A 25,353-nucleotide genomic window follows, 5' to 3' on the forward strand; every position below is an offset into this window, starting at 1 on the left:
GCTGCTGTGAGATCAAGTCTCTGTCCCAGGAAAGAGATTTAGAGCATGGTGTCATGTAGTATTTGGTGGTCTTGGAATCTGACAATCCCAATCAGACCAAAGAAAACATGCGCACACACACACAAACACACACACACACACACACACACGCGCAGATGTTAGTCATGAAGGAAAACAATGCACTGATATGACCATTTGTGACAAGGGAGAGGTTTTGTGTAGGATGGAGGCCCAGGGAGGTCATGGGATCTCCATTCTTGGAGATGTTCAAAGACTGACTGGGCAAAGATCTGAGGAACCGGTCTGAATTCAACATGGACCTTGCTTTGAGCAGGGGGTTGCACAAGAGGCTTCCCTCCCAAACTGAGTTATTCTGTGACTCTATAGCAATGCTATGCATTCTGGGGGTGTTTGGCAGCACAACTTGCCTTCCCTTTTTGTGCAATCTTACCCACGAGCAGGCCACTCATGCTAATACAGAATAGTCATTACATTAGGGGTTGTTATCTCTCGTCTCAGCTTCATTTGCATTAGATAAGGGACTGAAAACAGCACCATGATCTGCAGCCAGAGGTTTGTGGGAAGGCTTTCAACACCACATATATGATATAAATGTGCAAGTTGTAACCCCACACTTGCTGAGGCACCAAGTGAATTGTCTACAGCCGTGGAGGTACTTCCTAGTGTGGGTTATGATGACCGTATCCTGCCTTCTGCTCATCAGCTCCCAGAGAAACAGTCCTTGACTTGAGAAGGTGCTGAGAAGTTGCAGGACAAAGGTCTTCTTTCTCTTTTTCTTTTTCCCCAAGTTTAAGAAAAGCATGTAACAAAGAGGATTGATTCTGTTTCCTTCCCACAGGTAACACCAGGACTCACTAGGTAAAGGTGGTGGTGACTGAGGAGCAAGATGTAGTCTTCCACTCCAACAAGGTAATATGTCTTTGCTGTTCATCAGATTCAGAGTGTGTTTGCGAGCTGTTGGGCTTTTCAGAAAAGAGAAATATTTGTCACCCGTTCTATTTTCTTGACATACCAGAAGTTAATTATTTTCTGTTAGATGCCCCAGGTTTTTGCTTAACTGGTAACTCAAAAATGTTAATGGAAATTATTATCTTTCCTTCCTCCTTTCATTCTTAGTGGAAAAAAAAAGAGTCTGAGAAATTCTAGTGCCTTGAAAGCTGACTGAGAATTGCAGTTTTTAAATTTAAAATAATTAAATGATGTCTTCACATTCTGGAAAGCAATTAGAGTGAGGCAACAAGGCTGGTGAAGTGTCTGGATATCATGTCTTATGGGGAGCGGCTGAGGGAACTGAGGCTGTTTAGTCTGGAGAAGAGGAGGCTGAGGGGAGACCTCATCGCTCTCTGCAGCTCCTTGAAAGGAGGTTGTGGTGAGATGGCTGCTGTGCTCTTCTCCCAAGTAAGAAGTAATAGGACAAGAGAAAATGCCCTCAAGTTGTGTCAAGGATGTCTTAGACTGAATATGGAGAAAAAAATTCACTGAAAGAGTGGCGAAGCACTGAAAGAGGCTGCCCAGGGAATAGGTGGAGTCTCCATCCCTGGTGGTGTTCAAAAGAGATGAGGATATGGCACTTCAGGATATGGTTTAGTAGGCATGATGGTCTTGTGTTGATGATCTTAAAGGTCTTTTCCAACCCTAGCAATCTATGATTCTAGAAGCCAGGCTTGTATATGCAGTAAAACTGCATGAAAGCAAAAAAATCTTTTGGAAGTCTCCAGTGCTTCCTGACCCTGTTCTTTTAAAAATTCCATTTGTTTAAATAAAAATCTGACATTTTAATATGAGAAAATATTTTGTTTGGACTTTTGCATACATAGTTTAAATTTACCATCAGAAAATACATTATGATATTTAATACATAACAATATGTCATTAAATATTTTAGTATATTTTAAAGAAAATGCTCAACAACATAATGTCCAAAATGAAATTGAGTGTTCCAGCACTGCCTCTGGAAAGTTGAGGCAAATGCTTTGACCATCTTACTTAAAAAATTTCTTAGAAATCAAAAAGTTCTTGCAAAATGTTCTGAATTTCATCCAAGTGTGGTTTTGGAAGGAAGGTCTCCATCAATAATTTTTTGACCAACTGTTTTTGATCCATGGTTTTCTAGTTCCACTTAGTACTCAAAAATGATTTTTTTTCAGCAGTCTTAAATAAAATTATCTCAGCCCCTAAGAAGCGAAGGAAAAATCATTCGTTATTCTCATTTTACTGACAAGGAAGCCAAGCTGTAGAAAGGGAGCTTGGCCCGAACATACAGGGAGGGAAAGATGAAGAAGCCAAGCTTAGGGGTCAACGCGGTGCTTCCCCCATGCCCAGCGGATCGTACCCAGCTCCTCCATGACCAAACTGGGCATGTGGTCTGTGGTGGCCAGGATGGATGGTGGATGGGGCTGTATGAAGTCTGGGACTGGTGACTGCATCACTCTCTAAAGCTGCCTAAAAGGAGGCTGTAGTGAGGTGGGTGCTGGTCTCTCCAACCAAGTAACAAGTGATAGGACAAGAGGGAAAAGATTTCAAGTTGCATCAGGGGAGGTTTAGACTGGATATTAGGAAAAAATTCTTTACTGAAAGAGTGGTAAAACACTGGAACAGGCTGCCCAGAGAAATGGAGCCTTCATCCCTGGAAGCATTCAAAACATGTGTGGCTCTGGCACTTCAGGACATGGTTTCGCAGGCATGGTGGTGTTGGGCTGATGGTTGGACTGGATTATCTTAGAGTTCTTTTCCAACCTTAATGATTCCATGATTCGAAGCCAATCCCTCCATGAAACTTGCTCAGACGTACAGTGCTGTGTGCTTTGCTATGCTGTACGCTGAATAAACTGGGGTGTTTATGTGCTGCAGCTGGTACTTGCTTATATCTTGGCTTGTTACTTCAACGTGTTGCAACTGCCCTGTCTGATTAGTCTGGCAAGGTGCTGCACCATCATGCTTGTGCTTAGTGTTCACCAATGCTCTATTTTCTTGGTTGTTTTGGTGTAAAACTGGAAGTGGGGATGGGTGAGGAAGGGTACTTGCTTGGATAAAACTCAGGGTTAAATGAAGGTTGTATCTCATTTCCCAAGGCTCTGCTTGATCTTGATGTCAGAAGAAGCTTTCTGAAAACAACATGACAATTGTCATTTGTCCCATCATAGTCAAGGTTTGTCCAATCAAGTTACCTTCACCAGATCTGCAGCAGGTTGGTCATTACGCAGATTTCTGAGAGTCAAAGCACATGTTTCTTTATTCTTAAAGTGCCTGGTTTTACCGGGGGGGATCTCTACTTCACATGGGAAGACCAAAGAGTGAATGAATAACCTCTGGTTTTGTGCATAGGAGTGTTACAAACTGTTTCAAGCTGAAAGAGAACACAGGGAAGATGACAGATTTCTTCTCTGTCCCCCTCAAATTCCTATTGAAAACAAACAAACATCCTCACAGAATGGCACTGCTGTATTTCTTTACTTGGAAAACATGCTTTTAATAACCAAAATATTGATGGGCTCTATGCAAAAGTCATGTGCTAAAGAAAGGTGAGGTAGCTCTAGCTTGAAATTGGTAATGAATGTGACCTTCACAAAAGTGTCTGTCTGCAGTCACATCTCCCAGGCTCCACGATTTACAGTCCATCACAGCAGCACTGACCTTGGTGCACAAGGTCCTTTGACCTAAAGCCTTGGTGGAGTTTGAGACAAACCTGGTGGCACCTGGAGCACCATAAGGTGCCAATTTGTATTTTTCTGCTTTTTTTAGTGCTTGTACAAGGCATTAAACATCAGTCCCACCGCTAGTTTTGCACTTTGGAGCTGTGTGATTGTTGCAGCAATGAGTGGGAACCTGTCCACTTCCACATCTTTGTTAGTCAATGCCATGTTTAGAAGCATCTGACTCAATGGCTCCTAGAAATGCGCAGAGCCAGGGTAGTTTGTGGTTTCATATAGCAGTAATGATAACACAATAATGAAAAAGTGACCCTCCAAAGAAATCCCTTATCTTTTCTGACAGCCACTCACAGGAAGGACATTAATTTCCAACTTGTTTCTAAACATACTGACAGTGGACGATTTGGGGAATGAGGGAAGCAATATACCAGGTACCTGGTCATAAATGAGGAATTAATTGCACACTTTCTTTTAATTTCCCGCCCCTTACCCAAGGCTGTACCGAGCTTGCATCCTTGGGGCTGACAATGTGTTTCCTGGTGGAGGAAAGATATGCAGTGATTATTTTATTTGCTCTGTTGGTTGGTGTTTCCATCACTTTCTGCTTGAGTTGGACAGTTCTTTGCCAGTCCTTTGCTCTTTTCACACCACCTCTTGCTTCTTGGTGCTCCTTTTCCAAGTATGAAAGCACTAGGAGGAAGGTTTGGGTCAGTACATTTAGCAGACTTTCCTACAGTTACTGGGGTCTGTGTAAAAGGTGTTTTGTTCGTGATATCGGATTCAGGTTGTGACCAAGTTTAGTCAATGCTACGCTGTCGTCATCTTGTGCAACAGCCAGAGACCGTGTGCTGCAGCAGCCCTGATTTAGGAGGATTGGCTCTCCTCTGTCCCCCATTACATCCCTCTTTCAGCTAAGGATGTTCCTGGTCTGGACCTTAGTATGACTTTGAAGAGATGCTGTGATCCCTGAACTGGGTAGCAGGTAACCTGCAAGTTAAGCTTCTTTCCCTAGGGAAGGGGTAAGCCACAGAAAAATATTTGCTGATGTGGAAAAATAGGCTTTTTCTCAACTCTTTGAGTCTGTGAGGCTGGGAATCCCTCAGCAGCAGAGCCGTGTTCCTGGTAAGCTTTGGAGCATCTTTGTCAGCTGCAAACCAGAGGGAAACTCAGAAACAGATAAAAATGACCAAGTGGGAGAAAAGTTCTTCTGAAAATGATGAGGCAAATGAGGATGTGTCCAAGGAGAAATAGGAACATACCATGGCCAGCTTAGGTGTTTTTTCCCCTTCCTCCCACCTCCTTTTTCTCTCCACTTAGGGGTAAAAAGAACCTGTGGATACCTGTAAGTCTCTCCCACGTTTCTCTCCTTCCAGCTCAGGTCTGCTCAGCCCCCTTAGCCTCTTTGCCCTCAGTAGCAGGCTTTTCTGATGTGGCCTCAAAGACTTCTCCCAGGGCAGTGGAAACCATCCAACAGCCTGAGCACTAGGTGAGATTTGACCCTGTTTTTACGACTAAGGAGATCCACGACCTGATGCTCACCATGTTGCTCCTGATTTTCAGAAGCATGTGGGGCCATCTGTTCATATTTTGCAGCAGAACATGTATTTACATAGGAGATTTATCTTTGTGCAACATTGGGAGATCTGAAGCTTTCCTTTCTCTTTTTGTCTCTCCTTCTGGTCCCCTGACCATTGCCTGGCCCCAATTACAGCCTGGGTACTCTCGGAGGAGAGGCAACAAAGCCCAGTCGCACGCTGTCCTGCCAGCCCTACAAAGACTACATCTCCTGGACTTCTGCTTTAATGAGAGCAAATTTTTTGTCCAAACATTTGAAGCAAGGAGGTGCCTTCTCTTACCACCCCCTGCCGGGATTAATATTATTATCCAGTTTGCTCTGGTTAGAAATTATAACAAAGGCATTTGCTTCTTTTAATGAGAGGTGACAGTGGCTCCAGCACTTCAGAAGGGAATTAGGAAAGGAGGGATGGCTGCGGAGCCCGTCTCCACAGAGTCTTATCCATTGGCCCTTCTGCCCTGGGCAGCGAGCGGGATCAAAGGGCACCTACCTGCTGCTGAGCACAAAATCCCCGAGGACACTCCCTTCCGCGGTCCTGCCTCACACTGGAAATAATGGCTTTAAAGGGTAGCATAATATAGAGCTCCTCTTCCTTGGGGAGGATGGGGCAAGGAGGCGAAGAGGGGACCTCATTGAGCCTCTGGGCATCATAGCCGGGTCTGCTAAAATGGGGGTTTTGTAGGGATAAACCTGATTTTAGGTTTAGGACTTTGGTGGAGGAGAGAAATATTGGCGTAGCTAGATTTATGCAAAACTGGTGATGATGCAGCAACTAAAACGTTGTGGAGAGAATTTTGGTGATGGTCGTTTTATATGAAAAGCTTTGAACTTTAAGTTTTTAGTGGGACTTTTTGACTTTAGGGAAGTGCAAAGGGTTTGGTTTGTTTTTTTTTTTATTTTAAGGAATTGGAAAAAAGTGCTTATTAGAAATACCCACCAAAGGCTTCCCCTGATTGACGGTCTTATCATTGAAAAATAATGAGCTAAACCTGTTCTTCTATCTGGCTCAGGATAGTTTTGATTAGAAATGTCAAAAAAATATGGGACAAAAACGTGAATTTTTAATCCTATTTTAAAGGCCCTTTACCCATGCGTGAACTTTCCTTTTGAAGTGCTGCAGCTGGCTCTTCCCTAGACTGCTCGGAAAAATGCCTCCTTGGAGGGGGAGACGGCCTGCGAGCCCAAACAAAGGTTCCTTTCTGAATCCTTAAAGCGGACGGCATTGATCACTACTCATAGCAGGACACTAGAGTGCCGGCTTCTTGTGCTGAGCTGGGCTGGACTGGGACACCACCAGTCTATCCAGTTACTGGAATGCCAGGGTGCTTTGGAGGTGGAGAGAGGTGATGGGAAGCAGACACTGAGCCACATAATGCAGACCCCACGGTGTGAAAAAGGATTGAACAGGGTGATAGCAGTGATTACAATGGATTTTCTTGCTATTTTGTGTGTGTGTGTGTGTGCTGGAATAGCTTATACCTGTCCTGAGAAAGGGATGGAGAGGGAAAATAATTCCCTATGCACAGATCACACAGAGGATGCTTTTGGCACACCTCTGCTGTGGAGCTGGGTTTTTGTGAGCCTTGGCCATAAATGACTTTGGTAGCTGATATGGGATGGTTCAGCCCAAATCCTACCTTGTCTCATGTGATTGTGCCCTCGCTGGGAGCCTCCCAGCTTAAATTCATACTTTGGTTTACTGGGATGAATCCATTTGAGGTGGCAGGATGTTTCTGGAAGCAAATGGGAGAGAGCAATTAAGGGCTATGTGGGTATTCCCTCTCTCAAAGAGCTGTGTCAGAGGCAATGTTGCCAGTGGCTGGGGACCTGATGGTTATTGCTATCCCATCGGTGGCACTGGGAACCAAGGAACAGCAAATAACAGCTTCACCGGGGTCTTCACCACATCAGGAAAACACAAACAAGCGTGTTGCAGTTCAAGCTGCTGGGGAGAAAAAAACCTTTCTCCCATAGAGAGAGCAAAATTTCTGTTTTGTTTTGGTGTTTTATTTTTTTTTTTTTCCAATTGGAAGGCTGAAAATGAATGTGCTTTTAGGTTTCTGAATGAGACGCTTTCAGTTTTCAACGGATGTGCAGCACGGCTTTGTGATTCTGCCCCTCAACTCTGCTCTCATGTGACATCACTTGGATTATTGTGTCCGGTTCTGGGATCCTTGGCACAAGGAGGAATTGGATCCATTAGAGCAAGTCCAGAGGATGCCACAGAGGTGATCTGAGACCTGGAGCACCTTCTATACAAGGACAGGCTGAGGGAAGCTGGGGTTTTTCAGCCTGGAGAAGGCTGCAGGGAAACCTTAAAGGAGCTTCCAGTACTGAAAGGGGTTCCAGGAAAGCTGGGGAGGGGCTCCTGATCAGGGAGTGCAGGGATAGGATGATGGGGGAATGGTTTTGAGCTGAAAGAGGGGAGATTGAGATGAGATCTCAGGGAGAAATGTTTTGCTGTGAGGGTGGGGAGGCCCTGGCCCAGGCTGCCCAGAGCAGTGGTTGCTGCCCCATCCCTGGAGGGGTTCCAGGCCAGGTTGGATGGGGCTTGGAGCCCCTGATCCAGTGGGAGGTGTCCCTGCCCATGGCAGGGAGTTGGAAGGGGGTGGGCTTTAAGGTCCCTTCCAACTCAAATCATTCTATGATTCTGTTTTGGTGCTTCGCTCTGCAGTGGGTCAGGACCATGTGTGAACCACTGTGGTGTGCGGCCCTCATGGAATGGCAGGATGAATGGTGTGAACCCTCTCACCCACCTCTATCAGGGCTGAGGGCTGCTGACAGCATGAGTGGAAGTGCATGGAGCCGTCATCCTTGCCCAGGGCTGGGTGGGGAAGCAGAGGAGCAAACCCCCGGGAGCAGAAACGCTGCAGCTCTCCAGCACAGGTACACTCAATAAATAGCAAGCAATAAAACAGCTGCCTCCATCAGGAAATCAATTAGATGTGAGGCCTTTGGGTTGGTTTTTTTCTCTTTTTTCCCTTCTCACTTCCCCTCCTTTTATTCCATTTTTCAGGCAGATGTCTAAGGTGAGGGTTGTGGAAGCAATTGCTTCTTGAGGCAGTTGCTTTTCTGTTCCCTCCATTCACAGCTAAAGTGCAGCAAAGCCCATCGCTCTGGGGCTTCGTGCTTCTTCGCTGTTCCCTGCATCCGCTGGGAAGTTGGGTGGAGAGAGGCTGGAGCTGGGGAGGTTGCTGGGGTCATGCGTTTGAGATGCTCACAGCCTGGAGGAGATGCGTCAGTGCTGGAGCCAGGCCCAGACTACAAGACCCAGAGCAAGGTGTTAGCAATTTTCAGGCTCAGGATGAGGGCAAAAAGGGTTTGAAAATGTTAGCTGCTACGCATTTGCTCTGTGTTTGGCTTCTGAGCTTGCTTGGAGACAAGGAGGGGCTGAGAAGGGGGTTAAATCTGCCTCTGGTCAGGGCAAAACAGCAGGGTTACCTGCCGGTCCTGGGATGGGCTGGAAGTGAATGGGCAGCACAAAGTGTTTGGCAATAGGAGACTGCTCAGAGCCGTTCAGGTCGGATGTACCAGTGACTGGAGAATGCAGGTTTCCCCTTAATGGGTCAAAGCTTCCTGATGACCCATCAGCCCAGCCACGAGGCACTGGACAAGGCTTTTCCTCAGCTCCCAGTTGTGACTGTTCGCATCAATAGTTCTGCCAGGGACTCCTAGACCTCAGCTCCCACCCACTCCCAGGCAAAGACAGTGGATCTGCATTTTAGCAGTGACAATGTAAGCCCACCGTGCTCCTTCTGCAGCCCTTCTGCCCTCCTCACTTCATGTTTACAAGCATTTCTGCCCTCCAAGCTGATATTGTGCTCTTCCCTGTGTGTTTACGGCACCCACCAAAATTGCTCGCAGCATCCAGCGCAGCAAGAACCACACAAACTCATGGTGTGCATGTTGAGGTGGAACTGGAGCTCTCCCTCATCCCCAAAATACCCAGACAGGTTTTGCTCAGCAGCACATGAATGAAGGTTTTACAATTAGCCTGATTTGTCTGAAATAGCTCACTTGTTTATTTTGCAGGCAGTCCAGATGTTAGAGAAACCCAAAGCCCTGAGCTGATCACACCTTGAGAGCATTCACTTGTGTCCTGCGTGAATTCATAACTACAGCACACAGCTATTTGAATTTCTGGTTTCCTCCTTACGCTTTCCTGATTTTACCAGAGTTGCAAAGTCCTTGAGACATTTGAAACAATGATGGGTTAATTGACTTAATTTGGATTAAGGAGGAATTAGAGATTTATTTCCAGAAACAGGCCTTTAATAAATGAGATAAAATCCAGTTTAGGGAGGTGGAATATATTTTTCTGGGCTTTTTTTGCCCTTGTCAAAAGAGGAAAAGCAGGGTATTTGATGGGTCAGGCTTGATGGATTCAGCAGGGCAGTGTCTACTTTGGAGTGGATCTGCCTTGGTTTTTGGAACTAGAAGTTCAGGTTGAAGGGTGACTCAGCCTTGAGGCACAGGCTTTGAGACCAAATCTTTCATTTTAGTTGTTGTTAACATCCTTTTGTCACTTGTCCTTCTCAGTGTTTTACGACCTTGTCCCTTGTTTGCCTCACTCCCCACTTAACCCTCAGAAGTTCAAAACCGCTCAGTGTTTTCTGCTGTTGGTTGCAGAGAGACCGGAGGATAAGAAGAAGAGATGGTGTTGGCTTAGCTAAGGAGGACCAAATTGCTTTGGTTTGAGATCTCTGTTCTTTGCAAAAATAGAGATGATTTTAACAGATCAAACATGGAATTGATTTTGAAAAATTTCCTGCTTTAAGAACACCAGACTATTTGGTGGGTCTTGATGTCACATTTTTGTAAGGCGAAACAGAAGTTCCTAAATAGACTTTGCTAACCTAATTGTCAGTGAAAATGTCACCAGCATTTCTGCAAATGTGTTGTGACTTCTGTAAGTCTGCTTTTTCTGCTGATAATTAGTGTCAGGAAACAAGCGGCAGCCTCCTCCTCCTCCAGCAAAGAGTGAAGGAGTGTTTTCCTGGAGAGCGGGAAGCGGAGGATGCTCTCCTGCTGGTGCTGTTGTTTGTCAGGGACCAAGCAGAGAACAGATTGCCTTGAGCCCAGGTCCTACCCGCAGTACCTAGATGTAAGGAGAGACCTTGATATATCATCTGTCCCTTTGAACAGTCCCAGGGTGGATGGGCAGGTTCATTCATCTTCTCTTCCAGAGAGGGAAAGGAGCAAATTCTCTCTGGTCTGGATTCCAGATGTTTGGGGGGAGGATGGGGGGGGGTGATTGTGGCAGGACCTGAGGATGCAGAGATTTTCTCTTATCAGAGTGCTCAGACCTGGAGAGCACTGAGTGCTCCTGTGACGAGGAGCAGCAGCAGCACGTATGCGTGTGCGGGCAGACGGTGCACACAGACCTGCTGCACTCTCCTGAGCATTATGGACTGTAGTGTGGTGGAATCAGCCTTGCCTCCTGGTGGACTCACTACCCATCAGCTGAGTGGATGTAACTGGCTGCACTCATGCTCCTTACCTGTTGCAAATGTAAAGTATTATTTAAATGATTTCTCTGAGTGACTTAAGCTGATAGAGTTAACTTCCCAGCCTCGTCATTAAACCTCTGCTATCAAGAGATACTTCAGCTGCTTTTAATCAGATGGACACCCCGTGAGCTCCCAGATGCCAGACTTGGGCTTATTACCCTGCAGGAACTTGTTAGACTGTCAGCCTTAAATGTTCAAATATCCCAGGTGAACCACCTCCCATATTCATTTAATTACAGATCTATACTCAAACATATATTCTCACAGCTTGTAGGTTAAAATAGATGACTTTGAAAGGAATGGATGTAAGAGTATGTTTACTTTGCCTTTTGTTCTTTAACCATCAGATATAGATTTTAAAAGGTACAGACAAAAAGTTCTCAGATTCGGCAACAGGGGCTCGTACATTTGCTCCTTGCATGTCTGATCCATACAGGAGACGTGTTGAGCTGATTAAAACTTGTGGGTTTTTTGCTTTGTTAACAAGTTTGATGTTGGAAAGGAAATGGCTTTCTGGTTTATAATTTCAGAGAAGGTTTTGGGAAGTGGGTAAGAGTGAGCTGGAGGCACTGAACATCACCTGGTTTGGGCAGGGGGATAGTTTTCACTCTCTCTGGAATGTATTGGGATTGTGCAGTTAGCAGGAGAGAACACTGCGGTTTTGTTCAGGCCAAAAGCAAATGGAAATATTGTCATTAGAAAGCTTCAGAATGGCTTGGCTTGGGTTTTTTTTGTCTGCATGTACATGGTGTAATTTAAAACTTGTTTGTGTAAAGCGCCGTATCTGCAGTTGGCCACCCTGTTACAGCCAAAGTGCTGCATCGTAGCTCATATTCAGCTGGATGGGTGCCCAGGTTGGTCCCCATGAAGGAAAGACAAGGTCAGGACTTACATTTCTGCCTCTCAACTATGTTTTCTGTTCACCACAAATCGATTAAAAACACCCAGGAAGAAGTCTTCTCCTAGGGTTTTTCTCTAGTGCCTGTGAGCAGAGCCTCTGCCCAGGCTGGAATACTTGGACCATCATTCTCATCACTGCTAAGGCCGAGAGGTGCCCTTGGCTCTTACAGCGAACCAAGGGCTGGCTGGAGAAAGGGTGGTTTGGAGACCAAACTCATTTCTTTTAACACCGGCTGCCTCCATCATGAGTTGTTCCCTCCCAGCCCATCCTGTTTCAATCGCCAGCCCCGCAATGTTATTTCAGCAATCAGCTGCAAGACAAACCAGCTGGCCCCGTCAGGCGGCGTGTGGAGGTGTGGAAAGTCCACTGGGGGATTAAGCTGGTCTTACCATCAGTCCTCACTTGTGAAAATACAACCTACTAAGTTTTCCTAGATGATGCAGTTTTCAATTGCTTTTGTTTGCTTTTCAGACAGGTCTTAAATCAGGCTGTCAGTCAGTCTCCCTTCCTCCCCCTGCCTTGCCTCCGAGGCAGCTTCCAGGCACTTTCTAGGAGGACCTGTAATATCTTTCCTTTTGCCATTTATTTATGGGGCTTTCCCTTCCTGCCTGTAGGAAGGGAGGTGCTGTGTCTTGCACGGCAAAGCATGTGCGCTCTACAGCTCGTTGTTTGGAGCCCTCAGATCATCATTGCCCCTGGGTATTTGGCAGCAATGCAGCATGGAGCAGGGGGGGTAACATCTTATAGCAAGACTAGGGGTACCCTGTCCCTGTGCTCGGTGTCTTTGCATCATAATTCCAACCTGTTCTCCAACTTTCTACTTTCATCTGTGACGCAGCAGATGCAGGAGGCCGGGGACATCGTTATCAGTGTCCCTCTCTTCACACCTGTAATGGGGGATTTCCCATAAAGAGCTCGGGGAGAGCTTTTATCCATGTTTCCTCTCCTTTGTCTCCTCCCTCAGCTGCTACATCCATCTCCTTGGCTGCAAAAGATATTTACACAGCATCTCGTGGGTACAGCAGAGCTGAAGGCTCATTAGAGCTCATTGCTAGAGTTTCTTCTCCCAGCCGAAAAGGATGCCATGGGTTTTGGAAGAAGAAGTACTGGCTAAGATGTGGAGGAAGCAGGTCTGCAAGGTGCAAGCCTGCGAGTTCAGTGGGAGTCAGACGCTCGGCTCAGCCTTGTTCTCCATCCCACCAGGCGCATTTTTATATGTCTTTAGGTGCTTGAGTACAGTCCTGTCAACGCAGGGGAAGGGAGGTGGTCCTGTCGGCGTGTATGCAGCAAATCCAACACATTGCAGGCAGGAATTGACTCTGCTTGACATATGGAACAGGTCAGTGCCTCGGGACGCAGCAGCCCCGTGGCAAACGTAACACAGAGCTGCTCTGCATGTGTTCCTTGGAGGTTGGTCCAGGATTTCTAACCATCCTGAGTAAACCTTGACCTAGGTCTCTGGGCATCAGATTCCTGCTGCAAGTCATGGTGCACAGGTCCCACTGGCAGAGGTGGCCGGTCTCCAAGGACCTTTACAAATCTGGCCCAAATCTTATAAGGGGCCGTGGCTACATCTCTTCCCTCCACCCCCCACCCCCCCGGCCTCAATGTTCCAGGTGTTTTCTTCCACCTTTGTCTCATAACACAATACACAAAGGACAGACTTCTTCCAGATATGGGAATCTGTGCGCCAAGTCAGTCCCAGCAGCCCACTAAATCCTACCCCTCCATGTAATTTAAATCGCAGCGGTTGTGCCTAGACGATGGTGGGGGAGGTTCTGGATTTGAATGTCACCTGGTTAATGAACATGCTGCGATACCTTTTCCCCCCTGTATCTACAGCAAAAGTCAAGGGATGGAGGGGGTTTGATCAGCACTGCTGCCTGAAGAAGCTGATTCCTCTAGCGAAGCTGATTTCTCTAGCAAAGCTGCTGTGGTTGGTATAACACAGACCCGGCGTGCTGGCAGAGCCGGGATGACGTTAGCAGACAGGGCTTGCAGCCCTCCTCAAGCTCCTGGGGGAGCACAGTGCCGAGCTGCTGGCAACTCTCATCTTAGATAAGGATGAAGGCAGAGAAAATCCAGTGCACGTTCCCATCCTGGAGGGGCTGAGGGCAAGCGGCTGGGTTTCTGCATGGTGCAAGTGATGCAGGAGATCGGCCTCTTCCCGGCAGCGATGTGCCCTTCCACCTAAGGTAGAGAAAAGTGCAAATGCTGGTCTAATATGCTCCATTGTTGCCACAGGTATGCAAGAGATTGTTCCTCAATATTTTTATTAGTGACAAGGATGGATATTTGGGCAGATCAGTGAGGCAAAGTACCCTAAAACTGTTTGAGGAGAGAGGAAGAGCTGGGTGTAATCTGGGGACGCGTGACAACCAAGTGGGTGGTGATCCTGCAGGAAAGCAGTGGTGCTTGGCAAGGCAGGATGAAGAAAGAGGCTTTGCAGCCTTCTACTCCTGTTGGCTGATGTGCAAAAGGCTTGAGCATCTGGAAATCCTTTGAGAGAACCATTGTACAGACGTGATCCCTGCAGGAAGGGAACAGAGGGTGGCTGCTTCTGACTTGCACAGGCAAATCCACGGGAGCCTCTCACTCCAAGCCTTGAACTGGTTTTACATCTAATTTCAGCCAACACTGGCATCTAGATAAGGCTTTGCTTTGCTTCTCTTTGCATCTCCTGCTAAGCAGCCTGTAGACACTTAGAGAAAACCGGGTCTTCCAGTACTCCAATGAGGCAAGAAGGACCCGAATATCTGATCTCGATGTAGCTGGCTTTAAGTCAGACCGGTCTTGCCCTGGGCAGTAGAAATAGGAATGAGCAGAACTGAAACATGAAAGTGTCTGTGCTGTTTAAGGGTCCAGCCCACAGAGTGAGGGAAATAAGTTTTCACTCGAGCCAAAACAAGCTGAAGGACCGAAAATTGCTTGCCTCACAACCCTGCTGTGAAATCCAGGTTGCCTCCCCTGCACACATCTGCAGCATTGTTTCTTTTGCTGCCTTTGGGGGAGATCAAGGCAGGAACCAGCCATGCCAGATGGTCTCCAGCACAGCATGGTACAAAGGACTCGGGTGCTTTGCAGGTGAGGAAGACAGGCTGTAGTGCACAGCATGGCTTGAAAGCCTTTGAGGGATGCTCTGGGTGAGAGTCTCCTTGTTGTCCTTATAGCAGTATTGTTTGAATAGCTTCATCACCAGCAGCTCGAGTAGGGTTTTATCCAGCTACTGAGCACCCCAGGGCCATGGCTCATGGAAAAGCAGCTGGCTGGTGCCAGGGCTGTTTGTGGCTGACAGGGCAATGAAAAATAACTGTACTGTGCTTTGAACCATGCTCTGCTGGATCTGGGACCTCTTGGATTCATACATAGTCTGTCTACTCTTGAATTGTGCTCCCAAAACATCCCCCAGCCACTGCTGCTGGAGAAGGGGAGAGGATCGAAGGAAGTCCTTCAGGCTCTGGTGATCAGAAGCCATGGCCCCACCTTGTCCTGGCCTGTCTCCTTCCCCTTCACAACTGACCTGGGGTGGGTTGAAGATGCTCAACTGGCAGCCATTCAGCTCATCGCTGCAGAGACAGGAGTGAACTACAGAGCGAGGCATCAGAATGAAAGCTCCCTGCAACCCAAGATGGTAAGTGCATGTTAGCCTAGTGCTAAGGAACAGCATTCCTCCTGCTCCCGGAGGAGGGGTATGAGTCAGGTGCACCTTAATATTGAGCTGTCTATGTCTCTATCTTTGGAGACTTCCCTCCTGACCTTAGCAAAGCCCTGGCATTGGAGCGCATGGCCCAGAGCCCTGGTGGAACATCACACACCACCTGGAGCCATTTGAGTGTCTCTGCACAATACATGTTGCTGCTAACTTAGAAGTTCTCCCTGGTGAAGATAAGGGCTGCTCTCATTTGTTCTGCCATGCTTAGGGAGCAAATGATGTTTGTAACTGGAAATGTTTTTTTTTTCCCAGCTTGCTTTATCCTTTCCTCTTGCAGCCTAGAAAGAAGAGCTGATTGGTGCCTTGGACACCTCCAGGGATGGGACAGCCATCGCTTCTCTGGACAGCCTGGGCAAGGGCCTCACCCGGCTCACAGCAAAACATTTATTCCTACGATCTCCTTTCAATCTCCTCTCTTTCAGTTCAAAACTATTCCCCCATCCTATCCCTGCAGTTCCCTCCCAGCTTTCCTGGAGCCCCTTTCAGTACTGGAAGCTGCTCTAAGCTCTCCCTGGAGCCTTCTCTTCTCCAGGTTGAACAACCCCAACTCTCTCAGGCTGTCTGCATAGGAGAGGATACCAGAGCCTCTTATCCTGCGCATGGGGTCTTGGGTGAGCCAGTGGGCAATGCTTCTCCAAATCCCCACCTCGGAGCTAGCTCTTTGGCCTTAACTAGGGGATGGTCTGGACTCCCTAAGCTGTTCCTTCACCCTTGTGTTTTCTTTGGAAACAGAAAAATTTCAGAAGGCAGGCTCTCCTGTGTGGTGAAATTGTTGGGAATGTCTATTTTCTGCAGGCAAGTGGTGTTTCTGCTGCCCTCAGCACAGCAACGCCAGCCGGGAGAGGCTGTGCTGATGGTGAGCTGCTCCTCCGGTATAAATCTGACCCACGAGCTTACCCAATTCATTAGACACTGCCTGTTGAAAAGGCAGTAAATCAGCTAAAACCTCAGTCAGAACTGGCTTTGGCATGTTTTATGGTGGAATTAGAATAATGAATGAGGAGCCGGCTGTTTATGTTAGTTTTGGCTTGCAAGCTGAAGAAAAATTCTGGTGTTGAACTTCATGATAAACTCTCCACACTAGTGGGGTCTAAGATTGGAAACAATTTTTAAGAGCCTCGATGGCCTGAGAAGGTGAGAGACTGGCACCTCACAAGCTCGGTGAACACTAGGGCTTAGATAAGAGTCATGGCATGCTTTGGGACATGAAGCAGGATGAGACCTCGCTGCTGGAGGGGTCTCCAAAGCTTGGCTACCTGCAGTCTTCTCCCTGGGATTGGTTTCCACGCCATATGCTTGAGAAGCAAAGTGAATTAGGCAAACCTGCAGGTGTCCAGCTATCTCCATGCACTGACTAGATTATTTATACTTCAGGTCTATGCTTTGGGACTCCTCCATGCTTTGTAGTGGGTCACCCATCATCTGTTCTTGGCGAGAGTTTTTCCAGCTTTTCTTTCACATCCTTAGTTGAGTTAATCTGTAAAAATGGGATTTGTGCTCTGAATCTAACAGAGTTGCAGGAACTGGAGTGAACTTCACTGTGGTTTTCTTCAAGCTTTAACAGGGCCTGCATGGCTCGTAGTGGACATAGTCCTGTTTTTCCTGGACTGGGGAAAAGATACTGCAGAAAACATGATGAGCAGTTAATTGGATACAGCCCAGCTTGATGGATAGATGGAGAGATTTTGTGTGTTAGTATTAATAATCCAGCAATGCAGTTACAATGCAGTATCCATAATCGAGGCATGCTGCAGCAAATTCCCATTTTCTTGAGTAGTCTTTGTTCAGGCAGCCCTTGTGGGGTCCTGGGAGGAGTGAGCACCTTGACATGCTGTGTTCCCTCCACACCACAACTCAGCAAGGCTCTCTAAATAGCTGATTATTATATCTTCTTGCTGAATCCAGGGTTTCATCTCCTGGTGGTCCCTTTTTCCCCCTCTGATGACTCTGGTTGCTCGACTCAGAGTGGGTCGCTCCTTTCTTCAGTTTAGAACCCTTCTGTCACAACCCTTTTAGCCCAGTCAGCAAAGACTAAGCAGATGGATCCACCATGTCCTCTCGTCCCCTTTTTCTCTCTTTCCTATCATCTGCTGAAGGCAACCGTACTCAGTCCAAGTTTATCCTGGGCTTATTTTCTGGCTGGATAAGCCTTCCCAGGCTCCCCTGAGAACCGGGACCGTGGCCGCCTCCTGGCGGAGTGGCTGGACTCAAGGGCAACCACCCTCCTTTAGCTCTTTGAAGATTAGGGGGCTTTAACGTGTCTTTAAAGTGAATTTCTTCCCCCCACCCTCCTCTGTTTTATTATTATAATTGATGACCAGCAAACTTTTCTTTTCCTTTATCTCTTAAATATGTTTCTTTCCCCTTAAAAATGCAATATTTCTTTTAACTCGGAATATGGATGGGTCTGTGCCTAGCAGGGCCGCCTTGGAATCATCTGTCAATTTGATTGTGTAAAGCCTCTGTTTTCAGCTGGCATCCAGTGCAGATTTCAAAGCCGTGACTCACCACTTCTTGCAGAGTTAGGACCAAAAGGGAAGGTAAAATAGAAAAGAATTAAAACCAAAATAAACATTTTTCAAGCAGTTAATTACTAGGTTTTATTTTGTGAGGTCTGTAGCGGGGCTATCAGGGGGTTTTGCATGTACGTGCACAGGAAGGATTAAAAGCGTTGCAGGATTTCAGCAGCAAGGGCTGCAAAATGAATGGTTGTTGCTTGGAAAGAGTAGGTTGGAAGACATGAAATGATTGTAAATGAAGTTGGGAAGCCAGAATGCAAGTTTTTTTTTACAAAGCAGGAGGCAGGGAAGGGGGAAGGCACTTGAATGATTTTTATATATAGTCAAAACATTGCATTTCTGTAGAGCGTATACACGCTGATGTAGTAAATGCTTGAAACGGAAGCTGCTTTTTCTCTCTGTGCACGTCTGTATAAATAGCTGAAACAAACCTGCTTTCAGAATGAAAAGATCTGCTGAAGTAAAAAACAGACATTCCCTGTCCTCTCAAAATGTGAATACGCTGCTTTCTTTTAAGCAAAATTTCCCCCCGTTTGTATAATTTTACCAAAAAGACCTTTTCTTTCAAATGCCATTTTTCTTGGTGTGATTGCAGCCCCCAAATTGGGAACTGGTCTGTGTTTCCTGGGCTGGATCCCCAGGCCAGGGTGGACCAGGGTTATGAACACGGTGCCCCGCGGGGGGTGACAGGGCACCGTGCTCCTGCCACCGACGGCTTCTGTTACAGGATCCCAGGCTTTAACCAAGACAACTCTACAAATAGTGTCAAAAGAATATGCGTGGAGCAGCTCAGTGTTTCCTCTCTTGTCAGATATTTTTATGACACCTTATCGTATGCATCTTAAATCCACATGTAGAGAAAGCAGGAATTAAAAATGAACATTTGTAACCGACTGATGAGCGCTGGTGCTGTCCTTGGGTCAGCAGCAGGAGGCTACCAGGAGACGGGATGTTTCCTGCACTCAGTTCCCGTTCAGAAGTAGGGCAGGACTTGCCACGCTGTGTGTCACAGCATCAGCTTCCAGCCCTTCTTAGTCTAAAACCTCGAGCTCCAGGATGGGGCGAACCCAACTCTGCAGGCTTTGCTCTGTTTGCTTTGGAGATGGGGGATAGGATGATGGGCTGATGTGGGTCCCAAAGAGGTCACAGATGTCCGTGCATTCAGTGTGCTCTGAGGGTCCTGCCAGGACCAGCTCTGTGCTGGGAACACCTGAGACCCATAAAGGCAGAGTGCTCTTGCCATTAAATACCACCATATAACACCACAGGGGACACCAGAAAGGCTGTGCGTGGCAGCAGGGCCATGGTGGAGCAATCCCAAGCAACGTGGATTTGAGGTGACGGCTGCTGCAACATCGTGTGGAAAACAACACGATTTTAAAACAAAACTTGCAAGCAGATGGAGCTGGGAGGCACCTTATGATGTCAAGCACTGAAGAAGTGGGATTTGATGGTTGTTCATGCTTTGTAATTAAGAATAATGCATCAGTATAGGAGGGGCGTGAAATGCAGAGCCCACGTAGTCCAATCTCATCTACTGAATTTACTTTTCCTTGCACCAGCCAGTGTCTGTAATTATTCCTATCCTCAAGCACAGACGTTCTTTAAAGTGTTTTGCATAGTGGCACCTCCAGCCTCCCTTCTGGACCTGTGTGGGAAGTGCTGCTTGATCAGCTCTATTGAGTCTCGACCTACCATTACTGTCTGAAATAGACGATATTCATCTTCCCTTTGCTGTTTTGTTGTCAAAGGCTGCTTGGTCAAAACTTGTTTAGCACCAAGTTCCTCTTGAAAGTGGCTTCAATGTTTTCTTAGCCTCTGAAGACCAACAGCTGGCCACCAGGAAACGTGTGCCGGGGCTCTTACATGATCCGAACGTGGCCTTACAGGTTAGCTTAGAGCAGTTGAGAGCTTGAAATTAGCACTTTTCAAAACCTTATTGTTCATCATGTAGTTGCGTTGCAACTCAAAACAAAGTAGAAAGTATGAGACAGAGAAGTGAATGCTGGAAGGAGATGGTGGGGCAGACAGGGAGGAGGGAGACAACAAGCTCTGGGTGGTCGTTGATTGTCTTCATCTCCAGAACTACGAGATTCATCCCAGAATCCCCCAGAATTAGAGTTGTTCTCCTGGTGTCTGGGTCTGAGAACAGCAGCTTTGTGGTGACTCCAAGCTCTCCGGTGGCTACTGAAGCATGATAGCGAACTGGCTGAGCTTACCTGGTCCTCCATGGCTTGGTCCTCTTGCAGACACCCACCTACTCTTGGGAGCCGCAATGAAGATGGAAGGAAGCAGTTTTAAAAGCAGAATATGAGTCAGCCAGAGCTGGAGAAAAGCTCTAGCAGAGCCCCACTCGACCAGCCAGGCACCCACTGCTGTCAGGGGGCTGCTAGGGCGCTGCCAGCAGTAGCGACTGGCTCAGGCTGGAGCTGAGCCTGTGAACCGGGAGATGAAAAGCTGCATTACAGGTCCAGGGAGCCCACCCAGGGCCCTACAGCCGGCCAAGCGCCGGGCGGGAGGATGGATATGGGGGCCATCGAAAGACCTCATCCAGCGTATATTTGGTTTGTCTTGTGTGACACAGAGAACCTGAGTTATTATTTGATCCTGCTCTGAGTAATAACCAGATAAATGGGCCTGCAGATTTCCAAATAAACATTTTAATAAATGATGGGTGAATTAAAGGAGAGCTGCTCCCCCCGTCCCCAGCTCCCAATATTAATGTTCAAATGAAGGCAGGCAGTGTCTAACAGAGCCCCGTGTACTGTAAATACATTTCTTGCACTGTCACATATAAACACTGGAGAGACGGAGATCAAAAGGTCTCGCTGTGCAGAGCAGAGCTGTGTGATGAAGTGAACATGTTGCTTTGTGGCTGGGGTGGGGTGATGGGACGCCTGAGAATAACAGACTGGCTGGAGACGTAGGAGCCCAGAAGGCCTGGGGGGCCTCAAAGGGGGGGAAAAAAAAATCCCCACTAGCAGCAGGAAAAATAAATAATTCCGTTATCTCTGATGAATTTCTGCCTTTGATCTAGTTTTTCCTCTCCCTCGCGCTGCCTTTTCGTTCCCTCTTGTCCCCCCTGCTTGCAGCCCCCCCTACCTCCCCCTCGGACACTTTTTTCCCCCTTTCCCTCTTGCAGTTTGATTTATCCCATGGCCAGCTCGGGAAGCCTGACGGGCCCTGATGAATGGGCAGAGCTCTTCTGCCCATAGCCCTGCCCCGGCGTCTGCCAGGACATCCCCGGCTTCTTTTCATTCTTGGAAGCCCAGCATCCCGCCGGGCAGCCTTGTGCAATATATTTGATTCGCGGGTTGTGCTTTCCTCAGCTGCCTCGGAGAAGATGCTTTGTGCCTCTCCCGTCCATACAAACACACATACACCAAGCCCAGCCTTCCCCATCCCAGGGTTATTTAGCTTAACCTTGACAGCTGCTAAATAATTGGGTGTTTCTTCCACGGCCAGTGCCTCCTTTCTGAGCCAGTGGAGGCCAAATGGGTGCCTCTGATATTTCCCTGCAGCATTGCCAACAAAAAAAATATAAAGATGGGGTTTTGGAGACAGAGGAGAGCAGAGTGGAAGTGGTCCGAGTCAGGATGGTGGCGCGGGAGGGAGAACAGTCCCCCAGCGAGGGGTGAACAGGGAGCTGGGAGAGGAGGCGGTGGGGGCTCACAGAGATACTGAGCTGACCCTTTCAAGAAAAGGAGAAAGGATTAACACCAAAATGTTTCTCACCTGCAGCTGATTCTCAGCTTAGGTCCGAAATTTGTGTCCTAGAAGGGGCTCAAGTCATAGCATGGTTCAGCACAAGTGACCAGGATGGGGCTCTTCTGTTTCAGACTCTAGATGATGATGATGATGATGATGATGATGATGATGTCTTTAAGAAAATATGTCATTGAAGCTGGAAAAAGATGCCAGTGAGATGCTGTGTAACAACCTGCCTGTCCCTGCCTGCCCCGGCTATCCTCCACTGTCCCAGTCCTCTGCTGGTGTTGGGAAAGATCCCTGGGTTGATGCATCAACTGTTTCCCATGGCTAGAAGCCAAAACTCATACAGTAGTTTGATCATTGGATTGTTAAGAGGTCCATTAAATAAAAAGTCCTGCAATTCTGCATTGACATTTCCTCTCTCCCAGTTAAAAAATCAAAAAAACCTAATGTTAAAAAAATTAATGTTAAAAAATTTTGTTCCTCTACAACATTTAATATTAACAATTTCAATAAAAATCACTGCTTTTTCTGTCTGATTCAAACCCATGGATCCAACCCAGCTCCTTGCTCTGATTTCCCACCCTCTCTATTTCTTTGTGCCCACAGTGCAGTTCTGATTTATCATTCCTGTTTCTCCATCTCCAAGAGATATCTTAGTAAAAACAACCCCTCTTCTGGGCTTCTTGGGCCTGAGTGAACCTGTAATTCTCCCAGAGGAGGTCAGCTTGAAAATTCACACTCTACTCTTGTTAATACATATTTGAAGCTGTTTTTTTCTATCACTTGAGAGGTTTGGTTTCTCCCATAGTCTGTTTACTGATCCGCTTCTCTACCCTCTAATCCTTTTCTTTGCATTCCAGTTCCTCTAATCTTTTTCTTTATATTCTGTTTCTCTTCCAGATGAAATGGAGATTATTCATGGAGGAATTGTAAGGCTTTTTGTACAGCCGATATGTTCATGAAGCCTGCTGGCAACGAAATACTTCCAGACTTCTTATCCCCACCAAAATGTACGTAAACCTTGAAAATTCACACACAAACAACGTCTTAAAACATTAAAATCCAACCCACCCAACACACTGAGCACAATACAACCCATCATGCAAGGCATTCCACTCCAAGTGAGGATGAATTCTAACAGCCAAAAGCACAAGAGATGAAATAACTCAAATTAACTCTAATAATTAACTCTAAGTGACTCTAATAGAGTCACAGAGTGGGTTGAAGGCAGAGCTGGGAGGAGAAATTTGGTCTCTCAAAATCTGTATTTCTTTTCCTAACCTGTTACAATATCCGCTCGCCCTGTGTCACTAAGAGGTCTTGAAAACCTCTCTCTGGTAACTATGCATTTGTGTATTGAATAATCAGGAGCTGATACATACCCCAGAGGTGGGTTCTGGGAGGTGAACAGTAGCAATCACAGTGCCAGAGAAGGTCATATCCAGCCCGTGGGCTCCCAGGAAGCATCCGGCTGTGGTTTGAAGACATCCAGAGATGGTGAATCCATCACTTCCTGTGGAGAGCTGTGCCAGTGGTTAATCACCCTCACTTAAATATGCATGCCTCGTTTTTCACTGGAATTTGCAGGGCTTCAGCTTTGAGTTGTCTTTTGGTTTTCCTTGCAGAACCACAGACCTTTCCATGGCCAGTGCATGGCGGGTTCGCGGCACCGGCTGCGCTGCTCAGCACCCCGATGAAGGACTCGGGCAGTTTTTCTGGGTTTGCTATCTGGGATCCTTAATTAATTCACTTTTTTCTATAGCTCAGCACCAAGCTCTGTCCTCCTATCGTGATCTCCTTATATTAATAAAGAATAAACAATTGCATTTCTGTTATAAATAGATGTAATTCCTTATCACTTGCAAACAAAAAATCATCAACCAAAAGCTGCACAACGAGCAAGGTGCTCTCTGCGTTTCTGTAGCATAATTTTGGCTTTTTCGGTTTTCACTTGCTATTTAAGTATAATAGTCTATATTATATATGAAAAACACTACACCGTTTAAGGAAATATCTTAAAGTATCACTTTGTTTCGAACCATACCCTGCAGACCAGTTGTAGAGCTCCACAAACAGAGACGAGAGTAAGAAGACCTCTACTCTGATTTTAGCAGGAAATGGAATGTCCTCACCTGCACAGCTGGTAAAAGCCCAGGAGTGAAGGCAAGAGGGCTAATTAGCTGAACAGCCTGCTGGTAATTAGAGAAAGGGCAGGACTTCCCTTCCCTGGGGTGACAAACCTTATATAAGCCCCAACAGCAGAGGGGTTGCAGCGATGCTGGCAGTGTTTGGGTTGCAAGAAGATGTGGTTTCCACAAGGTACTTGTGTTTTTTTCATATTGGAAGGAATATAGGCTGTGAGGGTGTTATTTACTTATCTGTATTATTTTGGGGGGACACAAACATTCTGCCCTGGGTGCTGCTGGTGTTCAGGGAGCACTGTTTGTGGTGGATGTCCCACAGGGCAGATACGAGGGTCCAGGATGCAGCTGTGAGCGAGTGTTTGCGCGTGGAGTCCTGGAGGACCAAAGAGCAGAGTTAAATCCCTCACTGTGCTCTAGACGCAAAGATTACACCGCCTTCCTTCAACAGAAAAAGGATGTTTCATGCTTTTCAAAGGGAAGAGTTCCTGTCGCAGCTGGGTCAGTTTTGGTGCTAAATAGGTGAACAAGGTGGATAATCTTTAAAAATCCTAAATGATTCTAGTCTGGGGATCCTCTGCCTCCAGAAGAGAAAATAGGAAGGAGAATAGATGCATTTAGTTCTGGGCTTCGGGTTTTTGTCCTTTCCTCTTTTTCCTAAAGTGAGACAGACAGCTTTCAGGGGACTTTCCTGTAGAGGGGTGAGGCAGCTTCTCTGCTAGAGGGATGTCAAAAGTGGAGAGGGAAGGGCTCAAAGGAGCCTGGTGTGGCTCATGCTCTGGGTGCCTTATGCCCTAAGTGCTGCCTAGGGCCAGAGGGTGATGAACACAAGGGCAAAGACTTATAGCTTCTTCCTTCCTGACCTCCAGAGGGATATTGGTTTGGGAAAAGTTCTCAAATGCTTCAGGTGAAGCAGCCCTTGGTAAGCAGGGCACTTCGAGCAAGGAGCAGGAGTAGAAGCTTCTGCCTGTTCTATGAAAATAAGTTCTCCAGCACAGATTTCTTGGGGAGCGACTTGAAATATGTGAAGCTTTTAACTCTGTAACGTGGTTTTTGTTCTGTGCTTCAACTCTCTGCATTTAACTGAGTGTTTGTTGCCTCCGATCTTGTCTGCTCTGGCTCCATCCTGGGCTGCACATGGGGTGCAGATGGAAGGCAAAGGCTTTGGGAGATGCTGGGGACAAGGTGAGCAGGCGGGAGCTCACCTCCCAGCGCGATTGTAGCAACAACATGAGGAGGAGGTTGTTGATCAAACATTTCTGGAAGACCAGAATGCGCTTGGCTGAGTGACTTGCAGAAATAGCCCAGGCTGCCGTCCCTCCTGGGGAGCAGCCACGGCCGGCGATCGCGCCGGGGCTTATCTTTTCCCCCCAAACATCAGAGAACCGATCTTGCTCCCGAGGCCAGGACCTGACAGCCTTGTACATTAGCACTTTTTAAAAGCGATGTCCGCTTTTGAAATAGTACCTGTCCTGAGAGTGGTCACTTCATTTGACAAATGCCAGTGATGACAGCTGGACACCACTTTACAAACTCCAGCTTTCTGCTCACCCGTGCTACAGCCCTGCTTGCAGCTCGCCCGCCCCAAGAGAGGAGATGGAGGAAACCT

General features: G+C 47.0%; 1 long non-coding RNA gene across 1 annotated transcript; it reads left to right on the plus strand.

Moving 5' to 3' along the window:
* The first annotated feature begins 592 nt into the window (after nucleotides 1-592).
* Nucleotides 593-23,350, plus strand: LOC128853911 (uncharacterized). Its single transcript, XR_008452736.1, has 4 exons — nucleotides 593-779; nucleotides 860-930; nucleotides 22,504-22,613; nucleotides 23,229-23,350. It is a non-coding gene; the product is annotated as an uncharacterized LOC128853911 (long non-coding RNA).
* The last annotated feature ends 2,003 nt before the right edge of the window (nucleotides 23,351-25,353 follow it).

Source organism: Cuculus canorus, chromosome 17, assembly GCF_017976375.1.
Source record: "Cuculus canorus isolate bCucCan1 chromosome 17, bCucCan1.pri, whole genome shotgun sequence".
Classification (NCBI taxonomy): Eukaryota; Metazoa; Chordata; class Aves; order Cuculiformes; family Cuculidae; genus Cuculus; species Cuculus canorus.